Source organism: Symphalangus syndactylus, chromosome 17, assembly GCF_028878055.3.
Source record: "Symphalangus syndactylus isolate Jambi chromosome 17, NHGRI_mSymSyn1-v2.1_pri, whole genome shotgun sequence".
NCBI classification, from domain to species: Eukaryota; Metazoa; Chordata; class Mammalia; order Primates; family Hylobatidae; genus Symphalangus; species Symphalangus syndactylus.
In genome coordinates this window covers 42,705,658-42,730,595 of record NC_072439.2, presented here as the reverse complement: position 1 = coordinate 42,730,595, position 24,938 = coordinate 42,705,658, and positions in this window count along the sequence as shown.

The following is a 24,938-nucleotide window of genomic DNA, read 5'->3' as shown; positions in this document are numbered from 1 at the left end:
CCCTGGTGCCAAAAAGGTTGGGGACCACTGCACTAGAGGGTACCCTGGCCAACAATCAGCTCTACCTGTATAATTTTAGACTTTTGAACAATTGAGAATAATCTGGTTTTCTAATCTAAGCACCAGCAACAACAATTCCGTATCCAAGGCCCTCCCCTTTTGAGGTAAAAAACAACAAAAAAAAACAAAAAAAACTCTCTAAAAGTTTCTTGTCTCACAGATACCCCAAATATAAGTTAAAGTTACACATGTATCTGCATATACTAAAGCCAAAATACAAAGCCTCAACAAAACACTTTTTAGCCCCTTTAAGTTTCAAGACATGATTGATGGTTATGAAGTATACTAGGCTGAATTATGGCCTTCTACAAACATACACTTCTAATTCCCAGAATCTGTGAATATGTTACCTGATAGAAGAGACTTTGTTGATGTGATTAATTTTCAAATGTTGCAATGGGAAGATTATCCTTAATTATCCATGGAACCAATATAATCAAAAGGGTCCTTATAAGAGGGAAGTGAGAAGGTCAGAGTTAGGGAAAGAAATGTGGAGATGGAAGAGGAGGTCAGAGTCAGGGAGAGATTTGCTGGGGCTGCAGTGCTGGCTTTGAAGGTGGAGGGAGGGGGCACGGCCAGGGAACACAGGCAGCCTCTAGAAGCTGGAAGAGGCAAGGAAACTGACTCTTCCCTACAGCCTCCAAAAGGAACCATCCCTGCTAACATCTTGATTTTAGCCCAGTGAGACTGATTTTGGACTTCTGACCTCCAGAACTATAAGATAATACATTTGTGGAATTTTTAAAAGCCATTAAATTTGTGGCAATTGGTTATAGCAGCAGTGGGAAACTCATCCCTAAAGGCAGTCACTTCACTTCTAAAAATACACAGTCCTGGACTTTCCTGACCTCCTGCCACAGGCTTCAGAGAACACCACAGTGGCTTTTTTAAGCCAGTTCCAATTCAAATAAATGAGATGTGACACATTTCCATCATCCATCAAACCTCAGGGTGAACTTTAATGAAGAATCTGACTCCATTTTTGATACTTGACAGTTGATATCCTTTAAGCCTCACCATTCCTTCTTCCTCTCTTGCCCCAAATCTGGCAGATGATAAGAAAGCCCCCATTCTCCTTCTCTTGGGTCAGCCAGAAGTTCACACCACCTAAGACCTGGACTTCAGGTGGAAATCTTCACCTGGCCCCATTCCCTAACCACAATAAAACCCGAAACCGCTCACCCTTTCCTTTGTTAAAAACATTTTGGACCACCAGCTGCCCTGCTCTCCCTAGAAGGCCTTTTTATGTGAATAATCAACATTTCACACCCTATTGGTGAGATGTGGTGTCATCTTTCTCAACATCCTAGCCAATTTTGGAAGGAATGTTGATCTTGCTCTTGGGGTGACCACAAAACACTAGGGTATCTCAGTATGCAAGGTAGAATAGAGCACATCCTAAGGAACATTTTTTCCCCCAAGTTCTAGTGAAAATTGATTTTATATTAAAATAAGCAAGAAATTTGAGAGTGAAAAGGAGACTTCAAAGCCGTTCATGCTCTCAGGCCCCTTTTGGAATGGGTTCACCCTCTGCCATTAGGGCTACTTCAAGGTGTTATTTTAAAATGACTTCGTTTCAAACCCAGGATCAGGTAATCAAGTAAAATCAGGTCAGACTATCCCAGAAGGAATGTCTAGTAATGTGCATCATGAAAATTGACCTGGCTTCTTTAGGTAGAAGAGCCATCTTAGATGAAATCCGAGTTAAGAGCTTTTAAACATTTATTTAAATATCAGTTAGTGCACTTGCACAGGACTTAAAATATTTTGGAGATTACCATTCTAAAAAGTAATCAAATGCCCTTCCCACTTTTCCTGCCTTTTTTTTTATTACTATGTCATTAAGGATTCATAATAATTTGTAGAAGATCCCTGGATGTTCATTCCAGGAAATCTAGATGTGTTTGTATGAGAGAGAGAGTGTGTGTGTGTGTGTGTGTGTGTGTGTAGGGACAGGGAGGTTAGTGGGGAGGAAAAGAGAGAGAGGGCAGACAGAGAGAGGGGAAGAGAGACAGATTGATTTAAGGCAGTTGAATTGGGAAGAAAATATTTTCTGTGCCCAATTCAAAAAATGTTCTGTAAAATTGTATTGTAGGATGTATTATGAATGTATTTGCCAGCCTGCTTTTGTCCAAACTATAACCAAACATTTTTAGAATGCATGTACTTTATCTTTCAAAATGCCACATTTTATGTTATTTGCCTTTCTGGAAGCTTCCTTGTAACCAGAATTCATGTTAGAAAAGTAGACCTTAGAAGACCCCTCAGGGAGCTACAGGACAATGCTGAAGGAAGCTCAGCTCCAGCAAGCACAGAGAGAGAGTTTCTCCAACCCTGCAGAGCTTGCCATGAAGGCAGTGCCATGACGGACATTTTATACCAGTGCGGTGGTCGAAGGAGAATCCACATAACCAGCACAGCATATATTTTTCACTTAGATCCTTACCATAGTGTTATACTCTCCTTCTGCCATTCCATTTCAGGCCTGATTAAAACTGGGCACAAAGGGGAAATGGAAGTTGGTGAGATGATATAAAATTCCTTCAAATGACTCATCTCTTTCCTTTCTTTAGTAAGTATAGCAAATTTCCCCCTTATGACTTACGTCAAATCCTACTTGCTACCTGATTTCTTTCTAGTCACCCAGTCTTCAGCTTAAGGAAATGCCTTCTTTGTCTGTGTGCCTTGGTGATGCTTACCTGTGCTCTGCACCAGGCATGATTCATGCATTCCTGTGTGACTTTCAAATCTCTGTGTTCTTTACCTTACTAGATTTTAAACTTTATATCCCTGCTCTGAGTAAAGACAGGGATAAATTTTGAAAGCAAAACTACATTTTAATGTTTTTTTAATCCTCCACATGGCCAATTAGAATGATTTCAAACAGTAGTTGCTCCATAAATGATTAAATGATTATTAAATGATTAATCAAATGATTAAATACTGGTTCGATTTTTGCTTACTGGATACTTTTAAAAGGACACTTGGGTTTCAGAAACGCTTTGGTGGCTATCAGTGTTTGGCTACTGAAGACTATTAGTATTTAAAGGACATGCACATGTACAGTTAATTCAATTCAAAATGTATTTATTGAATGATTATTATGTGCCAGATACTATACCAGATTTGGAGAATGCAAAGATTACTAAGAAATGGTCATGCTGTCAAAGACTTCACAAAGTCATAGGGAGACAGTGACACAAATAGATGACATTATACAATGGCTTAGGTTTTAGGAGACAGTTGTATTTCAGAGGGTTTACAAATAAAAGATAAACTTTGAGACAAAATTCTATTTTTTTTGTTTTTATCATCAAAACAATTGGCACAGTAGGAAGACTCAATCAAACTAATTGCCTGGCAGATAATAGACTGCCCTAACTATTGTTTAAGGTTTTCACTTTGCATCCCACTGTTTTACTGTTTTATAGATTCAGTCTCAACTGCTGAGTAAGATCAGATTTCATAAACACAAATATTTTTTATTTTTAAAGCTTGACTTTTTCAATAGTGTCTTATCCTGCTTTATTTTTTTCCCCTGAGTGATTTCAGCTAATTGCTTATGGAATACTAAGAGAAAATAAAAAAACCAAAAAACAGAGCCAAATATCAAGCAAGTTGTATTTGTTTTTCTTTCATTTTCAGTGGTATGAGGCAAACAATTTACCAGAAAATCTGTTCTAATAGAAAAGCACATTTAGAATTATTATTATTGTTATTTTTTTTTACCTTGACTTACTATGTTTGAGTTACTTGACTTACTATGCTTAGCTTGACTATTTTTGGAATTCCCTTGACATATGACTATGGTAATTAAGTGAAGCATCTAGTTGTCAAAAGATTAGTTTTAGAGGGAAGGTGTTAACATGAAGTATCACCAATTGCTAAGTCTATTTATTGATTGTATTGGCTTGTACACGGACTAATATCATTTGCATTGAGGATGAGAAAAACGTATTTAATTAGAATAAAGGGCACACAGTTACATTTTTGTTTTGTGGTGCATGATTAATTTTTAGAAGAACACTAAGCAAATAGCTGCAAGCATTCTTTTTTTTATTATACTTTAGGTTTTAGGGTACATGTGCACAATGTGCAGGTTTGTTACGTATGTATCCATGTGCCATGTTGTTTTGCTGCACCCATTAACTCGTCATTTAGCATTAGGTATATCTCCTAATGCTGTCCCTCCCCACTCCCCCCACCCCACAACAGTCCCCGGAGTGTGATGTTCCCCTTCCTGTGTCCATGAGTTCTCATTGTTCAATTCTCACCTATGAGTGAGAACATGCGGTGTTTGGTTTTTTGTCCTTGCAATAGTTTACTGAGAATGATGTTTTCCAGTTTCATCCATGTCCCTACAAAGGACATGAACTCATCATTTTTTATGGCTGGATAGTATTCCATGGTGTATATGTGCCACATTTTCTTAATCCAGTCTATGGTTGTTGGACATTTAGGTTGGTTCCAAGTCTTTGCTATTGTGAATAGTTCCACAATAAACATACGTGTGCATGTGTCTTTATAGCAGCATGATTTATAGTCCTTTGGGTATATACCCAGTAATGGGATGGCTGGGTCATTGATGGTGGGGTGTGGTCTTTTCCCTCCTCACATCTTTTTGTTGTTGTCGTGAAACCTGATATTCTTATAGTGCAAGGGTGCCTATGTGGGAGAAAGTGCTGGTTTGTTTGGAGGGAGAAACACATGTTTTCAAAAATAAAGCCTGTGCATTTTTTCTTAAAAAAGTGCTTTTTCCAGCAGCCGCATAATCTGCAGTTGGAGCGGCTGATATGGCCATCTTGCTGGTTGTTAAAGAGTTTATTCTACATTAAATTGACTCCCGAGGGCTGCATTTTTCAGTGCTGTTACGACCACCAACCTTTCTTATTAAGAAGGTCAATAGGCCTGATATGAAGTCTTGTAAATCATCAACTCACTCTTTCTGTAATATCCAATGTGTCCCAGTTCACATGCCTTAAAAAAAATTATAAACCACAGTACATACTGTATATCAACCAAATAAATCAGCTGCTATAAATATAGGTTTTCTTTTGGTTCTAGACAGATTCATCCCATTGCATTTCACAGGTTTTAAATGCTTTTAGCTGGATAGACAGGATCTCCTTTAGTATTCAAGTATCAGAGAGCTGGAATGCAATTGGTTCAAAATACTTTATATACGCAATTGACCCCAAAGCGTTAAAATAGCTCTCTGAAATTCCACAGAATAGAGATACAAAATAATAAACGTGTTCTTAACTACCATGTTACTAGTTGATAAAAAACACAAGTTTTATTTTGATTTTAGGGGAGTGGATGATAAGAACTAGAAGAAAAGGTGAGTGACATTGTGGTCCTGCTTTAGGCGCTGTAGTGAATAATGCATAGGTTAATTACATGTGGTATGAAGGAGAACCACAGTCCACCAGCCTTTTCTCTTGGTGGGCTTGGGGAATTTCTGGCCTACTCTCTCTCCATTTGCTGGGGAAACTGGTTATACATGTACATGTTTTAGTAGTAGAATAAACTGGATATCTATGAAACTACGGGCCAATAAATGGATTATTGGCATGAACTTATTCCTACTAATTTGTAATTTCCTTGTTCATTCATTGATTGAACAGTGAAAAAAGCTGCCTCAGATCTGTGGCATTGCTGATTGCTGTCCACATGCTTTCCCAGTGAGTGGCCTTGAGTGACCTTCTTTTATTTGTTTGTTTCTAGAGTAATTTTGTTATGAATTCATTTCTTAAAGCCAGAAACATAGTAAGCACTGCTTTTTGGCTTAGCAGGATGCAAATAAAAATAGAAGAAAAAATACATGTCAAAATTGCCTAGGGTGCATATAGATTTGGAAGCAGAAGATACCGATTCTGGTCCTAATTCTGTCACTGCTTGAATGTGTCAATGTAGGAAGCCATTTCATTTCTCAAAAACAGTTGATTCTGATTATTTGCAGATTCCATAGTTGCCAATTCACCTAATTGCTAAAATTTATTTGTAACACCCAAATCAATAGTTGTGGTGTTTTCACAATTATTTCTGAGCATGCACAGAGCAATAAAAAATGTGAGCCACCTGAAACATGCCTTCCTAGCTGAGACTGAACAAGATGACATTCTGCCTTTTTGTTTCAGCTCTCATACTATAAACAAGTCATCTTTATAGTACCACTTTTTTTTTTTGGCAGTTTTGTACTTTTTTTTGGCGACTTTGCTGTTTATCAGCCCCTCTGTAGCATTGAAGTGCTGTTTAGTGTTCCTAAGCCTGTGATATGCCTCTGGAGAAAATATGTGTTAGATAAGTTTCATCTAGGCATGAATTATAGTGCTGTTGCCATGGTTTAAATGTTAATTGAACAATGATATATACTAAGTAATATATTTTAAAACAGAAACACACATAAAATGAGCTTATATATTGATTGCTTGGTGCACATGTGACCAGAGACTCACAGGAACCTAATCCTGTATTTCTGCTAGGACCAGTAGTTCAGTATTTGCTAACTCCATGTTCATGGAGACTTTAGAGAACATAACTACTGCAAATGATGAAATTTGAAGGTATAATTGTTTTATAAATAAAAATCGACATCTCATGATGTTATAGAAGTTCATCTCATAACCTTGAAATGTCAAATAAAACATAAGAGACTATATGTATTCAAATACAAAAGATTTTCATAAGGAAAATAAAGTCTTATGCAATGTTTAGAAAGGCTCTAAGGACAAAGGTCAAGAAAGCCTCTAGCATGGTTAACAATCTGAAGCATTGAAAAGGGCAAAAGTACTCAGTAAAATACTGGCAAACCGAATCCAGCAGCACATCAAAAAGCTTGTCCATCACGATCAAGTTGGCTTCATTCCTGGGATGCAAGGCTGGTTCAACATATGCAAATCAATAAACGTAATCCATCATCTAAACAGAACCAAAGACAAAAACCACATGATTATCTCAATAGATGCAGGAAAGGCGTTTGACAAAATTCAACAGCCCTTCATACTAAAAACTCTCAATAAACTAGGTATTGATGTGACGTATCTCAAAACAATAAGAGCTATTTATGACAAACCCACAACCAATATCATACTGAATGGGCAAAAACTGGAAGCATTCCCTTTGAAAACTGGCACAAGACAGGGATGCCCTCTCTCTCCACTCCTATTCGACATAGTGTTGGAAGTTCTGGCCAAGGCAACGAAACAAGTTCAGGCAGGAGAACGAAGTAAAGCATATTCAATTAGGAAAAGAGGAAGTCAAATTGTCCCTGTTTGCACATGACTTGATTGTATATTTAGAAAACCCCATCGTGTCAGCCCAAAATCCCCTTAAGCTGATAAGCAACTTCAGCAAAGTCTCAGGATACAAAATCAATGTGCAAAAATCACAAGCTTTCCTATACACCAATAACAGACAAACAGAGAGCCAAATCATGAGTGAACTGCCATTCACAATTGCTTCAAAGAGAATAAAATACCTAGGAATCCAACTTACAAAGCATGTGAAGGACCTCTTCAAGGAGAACTGCAAGCCACTTCTCAACAAAATAAAAGAGGACACAAACAAATGGAAGAACATTCCATGCTCATGGATAGGAAGAATCAATATCATGAAAATGGCCATACTGCTATCTCCATCAAGCTACCAATGACTTTCTTCACAGAATTGGAAAAAACTACTTTAAAGTTCATATGGAACCAAAATGAGCCCGCATTGCCCAGACAATCCTAAGCCAAAAGAACAAAGCTGGAGTCAAGCTTTGTTCAGGAATCAAGCTACGTATTCTTCAAAAGAACAAAGCTGGAGTCAAGCTTTGTTCAGGAGTCAAGCTACCTGACTTCAAACTATACTACAAGGCTACAGTAACCAAAACAGCATGGTACTGGTACCAAAACAGATATAGACCAATGGAACGGAATAGAGCCATCAGAAATAAAACCACACATTTACAATCATCTGGTCTTTGACAAACCTGACAAAAACAAGAAATGGGGAAAGGATTCCCTATTTAATAACTGGTGCTGGGAAAACTGGCTAGCCATAAGTAGAAAACTGAAACTGGATCCCTTCCTTATACCTTATACAGAAATTAATTCAAGATGGATTAAAGACTTACATGTTAGACCTAAAACCATAAAAACCCTAGAAGAAAACCTACGCAATACCATTAAGGACATAGGCATGGGCAAGGACTTCATGTCTAAAACACCAAAAGCTATGGCAATAAAAGCCAAAATTGACAAATGGGATCTAATTTAACTAAAGAGATTCTGTACAGCAAAAGAAACTACCATCAGAGTGAACAGGCAACCTATAGAATGGGAGAAAATTCTTGCAATCTACCCATCTGACAAAGGGCTAATATCCAGACTCTACAAAGAACTCAAACAAATTTACAAGAAAAAAATCAAACAACCCCATCGAAAGTGGGCAAAGTATATGAACAGACACTTCTCAAAAGAAGACATTTATGCAGCCAACAGACACATGAAAAAATGCTCATCATCACTGGTCATCAGAGAAATGCAAATCAAAACCACAATGAGATACCATCTCACACCAGTTAGAATAGTGATCATTAAAGAGTCAGGAAACAACAGGTGCTGGAGAGGATGTGGAGAAATAGGAACACTTTTACACTGCTGGTGGGACTGTAAACTAGTTCAACCATTGTGGAAGTCAGTGTGGCGATTCCTCAGGGCTCTAGAACTAGAAATACCATTTGACCCAGCCATCCCATTACTGGATATATACCCAAAGGACTATAAATCATGCTGCTATAAAGACACATGCACACATATGTTTATTACGGCACTGTTCACAATAGCAAAGACTTGGAACCAACCCAAATGTCCATCAACGATAGACTGGATTAAGAAATTGTGGCACATATACACCATAGAATACTATGCAGCCATAAAAAAGGATGAGTTCCTGTCCTTTGTAGGGATATGGATGAAGCTGGAAACCATCATTCTGAGCAAACTATCACAAGGACAGAAAACCAAACATCGCATGTTCTCACTCATAGGTGGGAATTGAACAATGAGAACACTTGGACACAGGGTGGGGAACATCACACACCAGAGCCTGTCATAGGGTGGGGGTAGGGGGGAGGGATAGCATTAGGAGATATACCTGATGTAAATGACGAGTTAATGGGTGCAGCGCACCAACATGGCACATGTATACATATGTAACCAACCTGCACATTGTGCACATGTACCCTAGAACTTGAAGTGTAATTAAAATAAAAAAAGAAAAGGGCAGTTCTTAAAAGGTTTCCTAGAAGCTGCTTAAAGAAGTTCACATCTGCTTGCATCTATCTCTGGAGAACAGTGACTTCTTTCCACCTTTGAAGTCCCATGTAAGTGTCTCTCATTAGCAGATGCTAACCTGAAACCATATAGGGAAGGGATTTTGGAAAATGTAGTTCTTGCTTGCTCTCCTGAGATCTTAGAAGAAAATGGTAGTGATTGTGTGTTGATGAAATATAGTCTAGAACAAGCAGCAGTAGTAAAAATAATAATAATGATAGTCTTGCAATAGTATTTAATAATAACATCATCAGGGTACAGTGTAGTGTCAAGCTGGGCCTTCCATTATAGCTACTGTCGCAGACTCAGTGACTATTTACACAAGGTCTCTGTTCATGTACACAGAACCTTCAGAACCATAGTCATACTCTGGCTTCAGAGCACAGGCCAGGATCCACCAGAGCTCAGCTACTTTTCCTTCTACTGTCTTCCATGAGGGTCTGGTGGTATCTCTTTTTGGATCCTCAAAATACAAAAATATCTGACTGCAGCTCCTCCTCAGACAATGGAGCTACTTGCTCACCTTCCTAATGGCAGCTACTCTCAACTCTGTCCAGGGTCAGACACCCACTCTTGGAAGACAATAGATTTTAATGCCTCAAGAACCATTTGCTTTCCTGAAGTTGATCAGGGAATAACATTGGGCAATGCCTCAACAAATTGCTTATCACAGATACTCTTTGCATTTCAACATGGCAGAAATTTCAGAGTCGATGGTGGAGACATTTTGGGGAACGGTCATTGTGGTTGTAGAGAAAGCCATAGTCTGGGAATTATCAGGTCTATATTTTAGTTCCAGCTTTGGCAGTTAAGTAAAAACTATTCTATGTTCTAAAAACAGAATTTGAAGTCCTGTTGCATGTCCACTTTGGCATTTTGCATATTCCTTCTGAAATGTTACTTAAACCCAGAGTTTGATTGCAGTTTATAATGGCATAATTCCCTTAAAAATAAAAAGAAGGTGTTGATATAAAGACCTAGATAAGTCCTTCGAAGGAAATGTTCAGGGATGAGATTTTTGACAGCTTTTAGGTTTCAGTGGGAAGGTGACGGATTTTGGCAAAAATGAAATCTTGTTTGAATTTTTCTTTAATTTTTTTTTCTAGATTGGTGAATGACTAGAGGTGGTTTACTTTGAGTTTTGCTTATTTAAATTAAACTTGTTTCAGTATTTAGGAGGTAAGTTAAGCCTAATAATTTGATTGTATTATTAAGTCAAAATGTCTTCAAGTGAGATCTACTCTCTTGGAGGATGCTGAGTTTATAACCAAGTTTCATTTTTACCATCTTTCAGCATGAGGAAACCCCTGATTCTAGTAGTTTCCATCATATGACCGTAACTGGCTTCCTCTCACGGCTGATTACATTTTTATAGTTACCATCTATATATATTTATGTAAATCTCTGCTCCTGGAAGATTTCGGCTTAGCTGATAAAAAGCAGTCAGTTTGATTTTCATCCTTTTAAAACAAAATGATAAAGGCAGCATAGGAAGTGTTGATTATTCAAGTAAAACAGTAGCTCTAAATTCTTTGACTTTCCGGGCTTGTCCTTTAATAGAAAATAATGCTGTAAATAGAAGTGAGCCCGTTAGCTAGAAACAATTCAAGGATTGAATTCAATAAAAACTCCCCTGGGTTTCTGCATGAAAGCTATTGAATTTGGCTGCAAATGAGCACGAAGCGCCTTCAAAAATTTTTTTCTTATCCTTTCCCATTGTAGAGTCCTTGATTTAGTTTATTAGACAATAACGGATCTCCATTGACCTACCTAACTGGTGTATTTAAATACCTATTTCATTTAAAGATAGGTATTAAAACACCTATTTCATTAAAAAATATGTTCGAAAAGGAATATAACAGTTTGTTCAACCATCCTTCTTAACAGCTCCTTTGGAGTCTCTCTGTGCTCTCAGCTAAATCCAAACTTGCAGAATTTCATTATGAGATAGCATTGAGTCAATTCAATTACCCTTGGAATTTGTGGTGGTCTGTCATGTTAGAGTTTCACTCCAGGGAACTACAAAGTGCATTCATTTTAATTTTGCTGTATCCACATGAGGCTGTCCCGATTGAGGAAATTCAGGGAGTGGGACCCGATCCTGTTTCACTCTTTAAAATTGAAGTATAACATACACATATTAATAGACAAAAAGTGCTCTGATCTTAAGTATATAGCTCTATGTATTTTTGCATATGTATACAACCATCATGATCAGTCCATGTAGATAGATAACATTTCCTGCATCCCAGAAGTTTCCCTGTGTTTTTTTCCAGTTACTACTCCCAGCCCCAGAGATAACCACCATATTGACTTCTGTTGTCATTGACTAGTTTTGCCTTTTCTTTGAATTCATATAAACGAATCCTATGCTATATGAGCTTTTGTGTTTTCTTTCACTTGATATAATGTCTGTGCCATCCATCCATGTTGTTGCATGTAACAGCTTATTTCCTTTTATTTCCGAGTAGCATTCCAGTATATGAAAATGCCTGAGCTCATTTATCCATTCTCTTGTTGGACATTTGAGTTGTTTTCAGTTTGAGGTTACTGTGAATAAAGCTGCTATGAATATTATTGAATGTGCCTTTTGATGGATATACGCAGCCATTTCTCTTGAATATATACTTTGGTCTGGGACTGTTGGATCATAGGGCAGACATATGTTAGCTTTCATGAATGTTGCCAATTTTGCAAAGTGATTGCTCCAGTATACATTCCCACCAGTACTGTAAGAGAGTTCAAGTTGTTCCACATCCTCACCAACATTTGGGACTGTTATTCTTTTTAAAATGTAGCCATTATGATGAGGAATTGGTGGTATATTCCTGAGTTCTATTTAGGGAACATTTCCTGACAAATATTGTTGTTTAGCCCCTTTTCATATGTTTGTTGGTCATTTTAGGTTTTTTGGAAATTATCTTTATAGCACATGTTTTGAAAAAAATTTATTGTTTAATCTCCTTCGTATTAATGTGTGAAGTTCTTTGTATATTCTAGATGCAAGTCCTTTGTCAGCTATGTGGATTGCCAATATTGTTTTCTTAGTCTATATGGCCTGTCTTTCCAGTCTTTTAATAGAATCTGTCAATAATGGAAGTTATTTAATGAGATAAAATTTATTGATGTTTTCTTTCTGTGGTAGTGCTTTTTGTGTCCTATGTAAGAAATCATTGCTCATTATAAGACGGGACCTGTTTTTTTGAATGTGGCTCTGTGAATATTTTGCAAATTCCTTTCAGGGAACCAGCAGTCTGACTAATTCTGAAAACTCTATTCAAGGAGTCAAATTCTTCCTTTAGTTACGGGGAAGAATTTTTTTTTTTTTTTTCTGGAGGACAACGGCAGTTGCTGTGGAATTGTTCTTGTTTTTTTCCACAAGGGGTATAGGGATCATGTTTATTGCCAACTCATTTGAGTATATTAAAATTAGATATGTTTTTAATATAAACTGATATAATCATTTAATTTTTGACATTCAAAGCTGAATGGGCTTTTTTTGTACCCTGGTATGAACTAGTAAAAACATTTTGGAATCCATGTAAGTAAAGATGAAGGGAAAATGCATCCCTAATAGTTGGGAGGAGGGCTGTTAAGAAGACAGCAAAAGCTAAAGATATTTATGTCCCCAAGTTTAGGAGTAAAGAGAACTTCGGAGTGCTCCAGTGAACCTTCTGTTGGAAGGATAAGTTGAGGGCATCAGTTTATCCTAATTCTCCCCAACCTATCATGCAGGCCAATTGAATAGAGTTAGTTCACAGAACGGAAACCAATGTAAGGGGTTCCGAGGAAAGAAAAAGTAGAGGTGACAACTACCGCCTCTCTCCTGATCTTTCATCTCTGAAATCAGTAGCGACCAGTTAGACCTTGGATTGGATGTGGCCAGCAAAGGATACAATGACAGTGACTCTTCTGGAGCTTGGCTTCGTGGCTGCTGGACCATTTTCTTCAGGTTCTTTATCAAACAGCAAAGCCAAGAAGTCAAGTTGAGTCAACTTACTATCCATGCTGGGCATCTCCCATTTGCCTTTCCAGATCCACTCTTTATCCTTCTCCCCACTGCTTTGTGCCATGGAGGCTGGCCTGCCTGGCATATAACTTGGTTGTCTCTTGTCTTCTGGCTTTTGGTTGGGTTTGCCCAATGGAGGACAACAGGAGATTAGAGGGAGGAAACAGTGGAAAGTGAAAGTAGTTACTCCCTCCCTTTGGGGTTGCTTCAAGTTGGATGTGTCCAGGGCCCTAGGGACACAGCCCCTTTCAGGTGGCCCTCTCCAAGTGGTACTCGCTCCAGGTTCTGAAAGCTGCTCTTTCCCGGACTCCTTCAGGCTTGGAGTTACGTACAGCCTCTGCTGCTACTTGTCCTGGAGTACTGCACTGTCCCTTGTGACTCCCTGTCTACTGTGTTTATGAGTCCCTACACATAGTTCTGTTATTAAACTCTCTTTCAATAACCAATTTATAGATGAAAGGAAGTAGAATTGTCTGAGAGTGCAGGGTCATGGAGGTTGCACTTCAGCTAATATTTCATTGGCAAAAACATGATCCATACCACTGAAATGTTATTTGGTAAGCAGCTCCCATTTTTTTTTATTGTGCTCTGCTCCTTCTGCTAGTTTCAAAATGGGGCTTGATACTTTCTTTAAAAAGTTTTCTTTTATATATATATTTATATATTTAGGGGGTACAAGTGCAATTTTGTTACATGGATATATTGGGGAATGGTGAAGTCTGGGCTTTGAATAGTGTACATTGTACTCATTAAGTGATTTCTCATCCCTCACCCCACTCCCACCCTCCCACCCTTCTGAATCTCCAATGTTTAGGGCCTGATGCTTTCTGGTGCATCTCCATTAAGGCTGTCTTTTCCCTTTCCTATTCACCTGGCTCCCCATTCTTCAAAGCTCAGCTTAAATATTAATTCCAAAGTTACCTGAAGAGTGTTATGCACCACTCATTCTTACCAAGGAGTAATTTGATTAAGAGAGTTAAAAGTTTGATTTAAATACATATTTGTGCTTTTGTTTAGGTCTACCTCTCTCTCAGCATGTGGTCGATGTGGGGTTTGCTCTGTTTTATTTGCCACTGTAATAATATCACCTAGCATTGGGTTTGGTGCCTTTGTAAGTGCTTGATAAACATTTGTTGAGTAAATGAATGATTAGTGATCAACGATATAATAGAATTCGTACTGAATCTTTGCAAATGAATTGATCATTTGTCATTAAAAAATGAAACTCACTTAACTTTGGGCTAAGAAATATTATAATAATAATAGTAAAAATAAATGAAGCATAAAAGAAATACATGTACCCAAAATATGTCACCCAAAGTATCAAATCTTCATTCTTTTCTATTTTATTCTAGACTTCATCTTTATTTCTACACAATTTCTCAAAAATTGCTATTCTAAACAGATGAAATTTTGCTTTATCTTCACATTGAAAATGTTGCACAAAAATTCCTTTTACTGCTAAATACTCCGAATAGTTACAGCTTCTAATAGCCACATACAATTTTGTAGAGTTGATATATCATGACTGCTCTTTGCCCTGCTGTCTGACATTTAGGTTGTTTTCTATATTTTACAATTATGAGTCTAACCTAAATGAACGGTTTCATGACACTCCAGTGCAAGAAAGGTCATGTTTCTTTATTTTTCTAAATCAAATTAAATATGGCTAGGGCTCCCACCTGTGAAGGTTAATGAGAACTCCAATCTCAGCCCTTTTTCAAACAGCTTCTTTCTCTTTCACTGGTTTTACCAGAAACCTGGGGCCTATATGACTCAAGAAAATGGAGAACCAGCTCCTTAATTTCATCCCACTTTTGTTCCTTTTGTTTTTCTTTACAATCCAATGTGGAGGGCTGGTCCTCACTGTCTTGTAGTTATGGTAGCTCCGAATGGCAGCAGTAAAGCCCATTCATGAAAGTCCTGCCCATTGGTGGCAGCTCTGACATGTAATCACTACCTTCCTTCCTCTTCCCCCCAGGTTTTTGTCACTTCTTGAGGACTATACTCAACCATGTGCATAGTTTTCACATGATACTCAATTAGTTTTCCTATCCAAAAAACCTCAAACCCAAACCTGCCCTGGAAGTCTCCTAGGATTAACTCCATTGCCTGGTGATTCCAGCTTCCATTTCCATCCTCTGTCAGATAATTTATTTCTTGTATAAACCAAGACCTCTCAAACCAAGGCTTCGGTGGGGATGACTTCAGGGAAGCTTCTGAAATAAAAAGACCAAAAAGAGCTTGTTAAGCCCCGTGGAGCTCCACCCCGAGAACAGATTAGAATTTATAAAATACAGGCATGCATGTCCTTTGTGTGAAAGAGGAAAAGAAAGAAAATGTTATTCTTTTAAGTTCTCAGAGAATAAGGCTCCCATCCATACCTCAGTATATTGTCCTGCTGTGTAAAAGTGCTAAATAAATATTATGAAGCATATCATTTTTTCTTAAGAAATATAATGATTGGGTAAAATATGTAACTGTTTCCTTAGTCTGAAACCTAAATGTTGTAACAAAAGGAACCAAAAAGGCATAAACCATAAAGAAGTTGGCTTCTACTTCTGTTAATGGTGTATGAAATAATTTAGGAGATTCTTCCACTGAAGACAAAGAGAAAACATGGCTTTACATGGTCAAAGAAAATTGGGGAAGAACTCATCTTCAGCTCCCACTGTCAGTGGTACAATAATGCTTTCTGCTTATGACCTGTTGAGGGGAGCAGGCTCCAGCCTCCCCTGGGCTCAGAAACCCCAAAGGGCACATACAATGTTATCAGTGAAGATGTCAGAGAGCCATGAAGAGAACAAAGTTAAATCAGGCTAGAATGGAGGAAGGACCAATACTGGGGAAGTGAGTTCTCTGCTGGCGACTGCCTTCCTCGAAAGGAGGTGAGTTGCTGTTTTTGGCCGCTGCTCTGGATAGCCTTCAAAGAACGTAAGAATTTGAATTCAGGCCTGGAAAAAAGGTAAAAGGGCCCTAGTGAAAATCCTGATCCATATCCCATAGGGTTGCATTCCAAGAATAAAAAACAGATCAGAATTAAACCTGATAAAGCCTGGATTCTCTGCAAATCCTGTCTAATTCTAAACTAAAACGAGGTGGGCTCAGATTGCCAGAGCCCCCAAACAATCGACAAGAAGCAACATATATTCTCTCTAAAGAACAATCGCCAAATTTTTGAACTCAAGTGAACTTTATAAATAATTTTGCAAATACAATATCTGGTATACAACAGAAAAAATCAGCCATGCAAGATGACAATAAATCATGAAAGAACTAAATAGAAACAACAAACAACAAAAACAGATAAATATCGGCTTTAGATATTGGAGGACTAAGTTTATTAAATGTGTGTTTTAAAATACACATGCCTGTAATTGATGACAAAATACAGAATGATATTTTTTAGAGAATTGGAAGCCATGGAAAAGAATTAAATGCCAATTCTAATACTACAAAATGTAATCATCAAAATTAAGCATAAAGATGGAGAAATAGCAGACTAGAAGTAAATGAGGAGAGATTTAATGGACAGGAATATAGATGAGAAGAATATCAAGAATAAAGCAAAGAGAAATACAAGGATGGAAAATACAGAAGAAGGGATTAGGAGACACAGGTGAGGGTAAAAAGATGTCATGTTTATATGATTGGAGTCTTAGCAGGAAAAGAGAGAAGTGATGAGACAGAGCAATATTTAAAGAGATAACAGATGAGACTTTCCCCCCCAACTGACAAACACAAAAAACTTAAAAGCAGATAAGAAAAACAAAGCAAAAGATTGCCTTCAGCAAAGCAACATTTAGGTTGATAGTTGTCGTCTCAGTAGAACCGATGGAAAGTATGCGATAATAAAATGTTTACAAAGTGCTGAAAGAATTCTATACGCAAAGCAGACAGTAACAATGAAAGGAACAAAAATTCCAAAAACAACTCCAAAAAAGACAAAATACATTTTTAGATAAATAAAAACAAAGTAATTATTTGACAGCGGGTATACACTAAAGAAAGTAAGAAAAAGTGTTCTTAAGGCAGAAGACAAAAAATTGTAGGTAGAGCATTATAATGTTGAAAGGAACAAAAAACAATGGAAATAGTATATACAGTAGTCCCCCCTTATCCATAGGGGATACATTCCAAGACCCCCAGTGGATGCCTGAAACCACAGATAGTACCTAATTTTATATAGATTATGTTTTTTCCTATACCTACATACATACCTATGATAAAGTTTAATTTATAAATTAGGCACAGTAAGAGATAAACAACAACAATAATAAAATAGAACTATTATAACAATATGCCAGCACCACTTTTCTTGTGCTTTGGGGCCATTATTAATTAAAATAAAGGTTACTTGAACACAAGCACTGCAATACTGCAACAGTAGATCTGATACCGAGTTGGTTACTGAGTGATGGGGAGTGTATAGAGAGCAGATCTGCTCAACAAAGGGATGATTTATGTCCTGGATAAGAGGAAGTTGAGAAGGTGGGGAGGTGAGCGTGAGATTTCAACATGGTATTCGGAACAGCACACACAGTTTAAAACTTATGCATTGCTTAGTTAGGGAATTTTCTACTTAATATTTTCAGACCATGTTTGACCATGGGTAACTGAAACCCCAGAATGAGAAATTGTAGATAAGGGGAGGGACTGCTGTATGAGTAGTTCCTCTCATTAAATAATAGAACAATCAGATGGAAAATTAGCAAGGAAAGCACCTAACTGAATAAGATAATTCGAAAAGTTGACATACGTGGAACACTGTTCACAAAATCTGGAGATTTCGTATTCTTTTTAAAGTAAATACAAAGGATATTTATAATATATCACTATAATCTGAGCTGTAAATTACATTTCAATATATTTAAACACATATCATAGAGTACGTTCTCTGGCCAGAGTGATATTAAACAATAAGCAAATAATAAAACAAAAATTTAAAACTGTCATTTTTTGTAAATTAAGAAGTACAATTATAAGTAATGCATGAGTTAAAACACAAATCAATGGAAATGTGAAAATATTTTGAACTAAATTAAAAAGAAAATGCTGCATATTTAAACTTAGAGGCAAAAAAAGTATAGCCCTAAATGTGTATGTTAGAAAATAGACTAAACATTGATGAGCTAAGAATGCATAATAATAAATTAGGGAAAAAACATCAAATTATGTCCAAAGAAAGTAGAAAAAGAAAAAAAGATAAATATAGAAATTAATTTGAATAGACAATACATACAACAGCAAGGATCAATTAAGCTCAATGACAGCTTTTTTAAGAAACTAATAAAATTTATAACCCCCACTGTACTACTCAGGTAAAGAATAATGGCAGAACAAATAATCAGTAATAGGAATAAAAAATAGAAAGGACATTACTACAGATACTATAGAAATTAACAATGTTCTAGTAGGATACTATGAACAACTTTATGACAATAAATTTGAAAATTTACATGAAATAAACAAATTCCTAAAAAAACTTAGCTTACCAAAATTGGTACGGGAAGAAATAGAGAATTAGAAGAGATTTATAATACTTAAAGATATTGATTCTGTGATTATAAACTAGAAAGAGAACTCCAGCCAAGATAGTTTTAATGGCTAATTCTAATAAATGTTAAAGAAGCAATAACATCAATTTTACACAAACTCTTGCAGAGAATAGAAGAAACAATCCCAATAATTTCATGAAACTAGCATATGCTTTGGTATCAAAGCCTAAAAATCACATTAAAAGAAAAAAAATTACAGCCCAATTTTTTAAATAAACATTGATGTTAAATTTCTAAGCAATATATAGTCAGACTGAAACTAGGTTTCAAAAGTATATAATGTAACTATAATGTAATGAAAAGTATATGAAGTAATAAAAAAGTAATAAAGGTAATAAAAAAGTATAAAAAGTAATAAAAGTATATAATGACCAATTGGGTTTATTATAGGGATGTAAGTTTAGTTTAGCATTTAAAAAAATCAGTGTAATTTAGCACATTAGAAGAAAAGAGCAAAATAATTTGGTAACATTTAATATATACTAACAATAAAAACCCTTAAACTAGGAATGGAAGAAAATGTTCTTATGCTAATAAGGATATCTTCAAAAATCTACAAAAATATAATTAATGAAGAATATTTGAAAATTTCTCTTTGGGATCAAGAGAAAACAAGGGTTTCCACTGTCATCACTTCTGTTGAATATTGTTCTAAATGTTCTAGCCAGTGCAATAAGGTTAAAAAAAAAGACATAAAGATTGGAAAGAGGAAATAAAACTATCATCATTTGAAGATAATTATATAACTAAAAATCTAAAAGAAAATATGGATAAATTATTATAATTAAATTAATTTAAATTATTTTATAAGTGGTTAATCTCTGTACACTAGAAAAATATAGACTATATATGAATTACAGAAATATGCAGGAAAAAGAATTTGAAAGGTAACATTTATAATAAAATAACATTGAATATCTATGCATAAATCTAATAAAATACTGTAAGACCTCCATGTATGATGCTATAAAACATTATTAAGAGAAATAAAGAATCTAAAAAGTGGAGCATTTATTATTCAGAATACTCAATATATTAGAGGTGTCAGTTATTTTCAAATTGATCTACAGAATTAGTGAAATCCCAATCAAAATCAAATGTTTTGTTGTTGTTGTTGTTTTTTGTTTAGTTTTGTTTTTTCCTGTGTGGAACTTGACAAGCTGATTCTAAAATGAAATGAAAATGTAAAAGGCAAGGCTAAGGTAAGGGAGTGAAACCATCCTAGAGTGTCTGGCTAGGTCTGAATAAAACTGACAAAGACAGATTAAGAGGAGAAAACATCCGCATTTATTTAATCAAAGTTCTATATGGCCCAGGAGCCTTCAGAAATGAAGACCCAAAGATTCAGGGAAAACTGTCCATTTTTATGCTTAGGTTTGATGAAGAATGCATAGCTGGGTAGAAATGGGATTGGACAAAAGGGTATGGTTTAATGGCAATAATTGGGGGGCAAGGGCACCCAGCAACGTCTGTTCAGGTTCTGTTTATGGTTGGCTTTGGGGAAGAAGAGTTGTAGTTTCTGTGGCCTGCCTTAGGGAAGATGGGAGCACAGGAGAAAGAAGGGTAGGAGAAGGTCAGCAAGATCTTGCTACTGTGACCCTTTTGATTTCCCTCACTTTGAAGTACTCAGCATGCCAAGGCACCATACGTTGGTGGTATCATGTTCTGAGCCCTGGCGCTAGGCAATGGTAATGAAGAAACATAATATGGGAGAACTTGATCTAGCTGATATCAGATATATTACAAAGCTACAGTGATTATGACAATGTAGTATTTAGTTAAGAATAACAAGTACGTAGAATAGAACTGAAAACCCAGAAACAGACATGGGCACTTGATTTATGACTAAGGTAGAGCTACAGAACTGAGAGAATGAAGGGCTCATCAACAAATGGTATTGTGACAATTGATGACTCATCTAGGAAAAATACAAAGGTCCCTTTTTGTACTACATACAATAATTATTTTCACATAAATTATAAAACCAAATGTAAAGGACGAAGAATAAAACTTCTAGAAAATAATTTGGGTGCATATCATTATGACCTTCATCCAGGCTGGAGTGCAGTGATGTGATCTTGGCTCACTGCAGATTCTGCTTCCAGGGATCAAGCAATAGTTTCACCTCTGTCTTCCCAGGCAGCTGGGACCACAAATGTATGCCACCATGCTTGGCTAGTTTTTAATTTCTTTCTGTAGAGACAAGGTCTCACTATGTTGCCCAGGCTGGTCTCAAACTTCTGGGCTCATGTGATCCTCCTGTCTTGGCCGCCCAAAGTGCTGGGATTATAGGCATGAGCCACTGTGCCTGGCCAGTAATACTTTTTAAACATGGCATTGCTTATGTACTAATCATAAAATGTACTAATCATAAAAAGAAAAATTTTAAAATTCGAAGTTAAAATTTGAATTTTTGGTTATTAGAAAACACAAGACAGTCAAAATATAAAAGAAAAGTGGGAGAAGGTATTTGACAGACACAAAACTGACAAGGGGCTCATGTCCAGAATATGTGAATCAATGAAGACAGATGCCCAATAGAAAAATGTGCAAGAGCAGGCATATCATAAAAGGGCATATCCAATGCCATTGTCATACATCTGAAAAGTTGTTCAACCTCATTAGTCACCACAGAAAAGCAAATTAAACTACAAAGTGATACCAATTCAGACCCAACAGAAAGGCCAAAATGGAAGACTGACAATACTGAGGGTTGGTGAGCCTATGGAACGAGGGGAACACATACATTTTTGGTGGAGTATTAATTCATCCAATCATTTGGACAGTTTGACATCGTCTGCTAAAGTCAAGATCAGGTAAAGTATGGGTTGTATGGTGCGTTGAGTCAGCATTGTTGGAGCCAGCTCCAAGCAGCTCATGAGAGGGATTGTTAAAACGGCTTCTGTGAGTGGGTCATTACATTATTGGTAGCTGGAAATTGGCCATGGTAAGAGTATTAACATCACAGATGTTAGCAAATGCTAATCAAGGCTTTCTTATTCAGCGAGCTGGTTTACAAACGCATCGCTATGTATGGCCCAGCAATTTAAATCCTGGTTAACATATCCAACAGCAAAAAAGTGTTCTCTTATGCACCAAAAGACATGTAAAATAACGTTCATAGCACCCAAAACTGTAAACAACCAAAAGCCTATCAGTAGAATGGAGAAATGAATTGTGGTCTTGTCACACAATAGGCCATTATTTACCAATAAAAATGGGTGAACTACAGCTTTATGCAACAACATGGATGAAAATCACACACAAATTGCTGAAAGAAGCTGAACATTAAATTCTGTCTGTAGCTTGTCTTTTCATGCTCTTAGTGATTCTGAATAGCAGAAATTTTTAATTCCATTAATTCTTTGTACAATATACAAAAATTAAAGTGGATAATAGACCTAAGTGTAAAGATAAAAACTGTAAAACATCCAGAAGATATTGTAAAAGGAAATCACTGACTTTAGGTTAGACAAAAATTTCACAGATCTGACATCAAAAGCGTAATTCGTAAAGAAAAAAAAAATCAAGTGTGCAGTCTGTTACCACTGGAAGGTCTTGACTACAAGTCGTCCAGTTTCTTGGCATTTTGAACAAATAACTGGACAAAGTGCACAAACAAAGCAACGAAAGAATGAAGCAATGAAAGCATAGATTTATTGAAATGAAAGTACACTCCACAGAGTGGGAGGGGGTTGAGGCATAGAGGCTTAAGAGCACTAGTTACAGAATTTTCTAGAGTTTAAATACTCTCTAGAGGTTTTCCATTGGTTATTTGGTTTACGTGCTATATAAATGAAGTAGTGGCCTGCAACCAGTCTGATTGGTTGTGGAAGGCAACCAATCAGAGGCTAAAGTAAAATTACATTACACCCCATGCAAATGTCTGCTTGGTTGTGGGAATGGACCAATCAGATGTACTTTCCATTTCTCAACTACAATGCAGAAAGTTGTGTGTTTGTGTTGTGTGTGTGTGTGTGTGTGTGGCAGGGGAGGAGGGGGTTGCAAAGGGAGTAGCCTCTGTTCTTTTGTTACTTGGGCGTGAAAAGTTGGGGTTTTCCTTTTGATCTAGTTCTAGAAGTCAGTGTGAATCTGCCTAAGGTTCCCTGCCTCCAGATCCTATTCTCCTGCCTCAGTTCTATTTAAAGTATGTTTGTTGTATTCTTACCAAGAGTCAGCTGTACTTTTCCCTCACTTGTTCATGTTGCTTGAAACTGATTTGTAATGTGAAGTTATTGTTCAATTTTATATTATTTAAAATAGTGAAATACGAATGTGGAAAGAGAGGCATTTCTATAGAAACTAAGTTGAATGCATCAGAAAGATGGAATAAAGATTAATTAACGAGAGAATCATGCTGTTGAACTGAAGATGGGTAGATAATTGCAACAGATTGAAAGACATAAGCATTGAAAATAACTTTGCTCTCAGATTTTAAAAAACTCTCAATAAAAAATAATGTGCAGGAAATCATTGCAGATGCATTATGGGTGTGGTTTCTGGAAGAAAGTGTATATGGAACACCTATCAATGAACTAATATTCAAAATAAAAGGGTTGATTCTATATCAAAGATTGCTAATAACTTTACATGTACATGGTTTAAGTTAAAGTATTTAAGGTACTTAGGAGTAATTTGAATTTTAAGTTTTTGATTAGCTCACTAACTGCTATCCCAATAGCCTCAGCTGGGAGGGCACCTACTATATACTACATTATAGCTATATACCTTTTTATTCCACCCTATATATCCTTTATATTAGTAAGATATATTTTTGCAATATTTTCATTTTCATTATTATTTTAATTTATATTACATAGATATTTAATGTCTATGGAGCTGAATCTTTCAGTCTTTTCCTTTATGATTTATTTCTATTACCTCAGTTTACTAAGTTATTAATATGCAATATTGATAAATACCCAAGATTGTTCTCAACAGTTTTTATGTATTTCAGTTTAAGAAATTTTATTATTTAATAGATATAGAGTTTATTTGGTGACCTATTTTTAAGAATTGCTTATTGGTCTATTTTGATATCATTTATTGATTGTTTTCCTAACGCATTTTTGGGTATACTTGACTGCATATTTTTAAAAATTTTAAATCTATAAAAATTTTTACGAAATTTTCTGTTAAGAGTATGTGTAGGCTGGGTATGGTGGCTCACGCCTTTTGGGAGCACTTTGATTGCTTGAGGCCAGGAGTTCAAGACCAGCCTGGGCAACGTAGCCTGACCTTGTCTCTACAAAAAATAAAAATAAATTTTAAAATTAGCTGGACACCTGTAGTCCTAGCTACTTGTGAGGCTGAGACAGGAGAGTCACTTGACCCCAGGAGTTTGAGGCTGCAGTGAACTATGATTGTGCCCAGGTGACAGACTAAGACAATGTCTCTACTTAAAAAAAAAAAAAAGAGAGAGAGAGAACTTAGATTAATTATATTTTTCCATATTTTTTTAAAAGAAAAAAAGACAAGTTGCACCAAATTACGAACTATTCTTGTATGTAGTGATTCTCAACTAGGAGTGGTTTGTCCTCTAGAGGATATTTGGCAATGTCTGGAGATATTTTTGGTTGTTACAACTTAGAGAGTGCTTCTGATATCTGGATAATAGAGGTCAGAGATGCTGCTAAACATCCTACAATACACAGAACAGCCCTGACAACAAATAGTTATCTGGCCAAAGATCTGAACAGTACTAGTGAAAAAACAACAACAACAACAAAAACCCCACAAAAATCCCTTGTGAAGAACTAAACTAATAGAATGCCTTGAGAAAACTAGAGATATAAAAAACAAAAAAACCCCAAAACTCGGAACTTAATATTTAAAGCCAGAAGGCACAAATGAGTTTCCTATGGGAAAGAAGAGAAATAATATATACAGCATTGTTATTAGATAATTATATACATTTAGAAAACGAATGTAGTTACGTGCACTAAACTGCCCTCTACAATCTTTCACTTAAAAGGTCTGTGGGGTATTAAG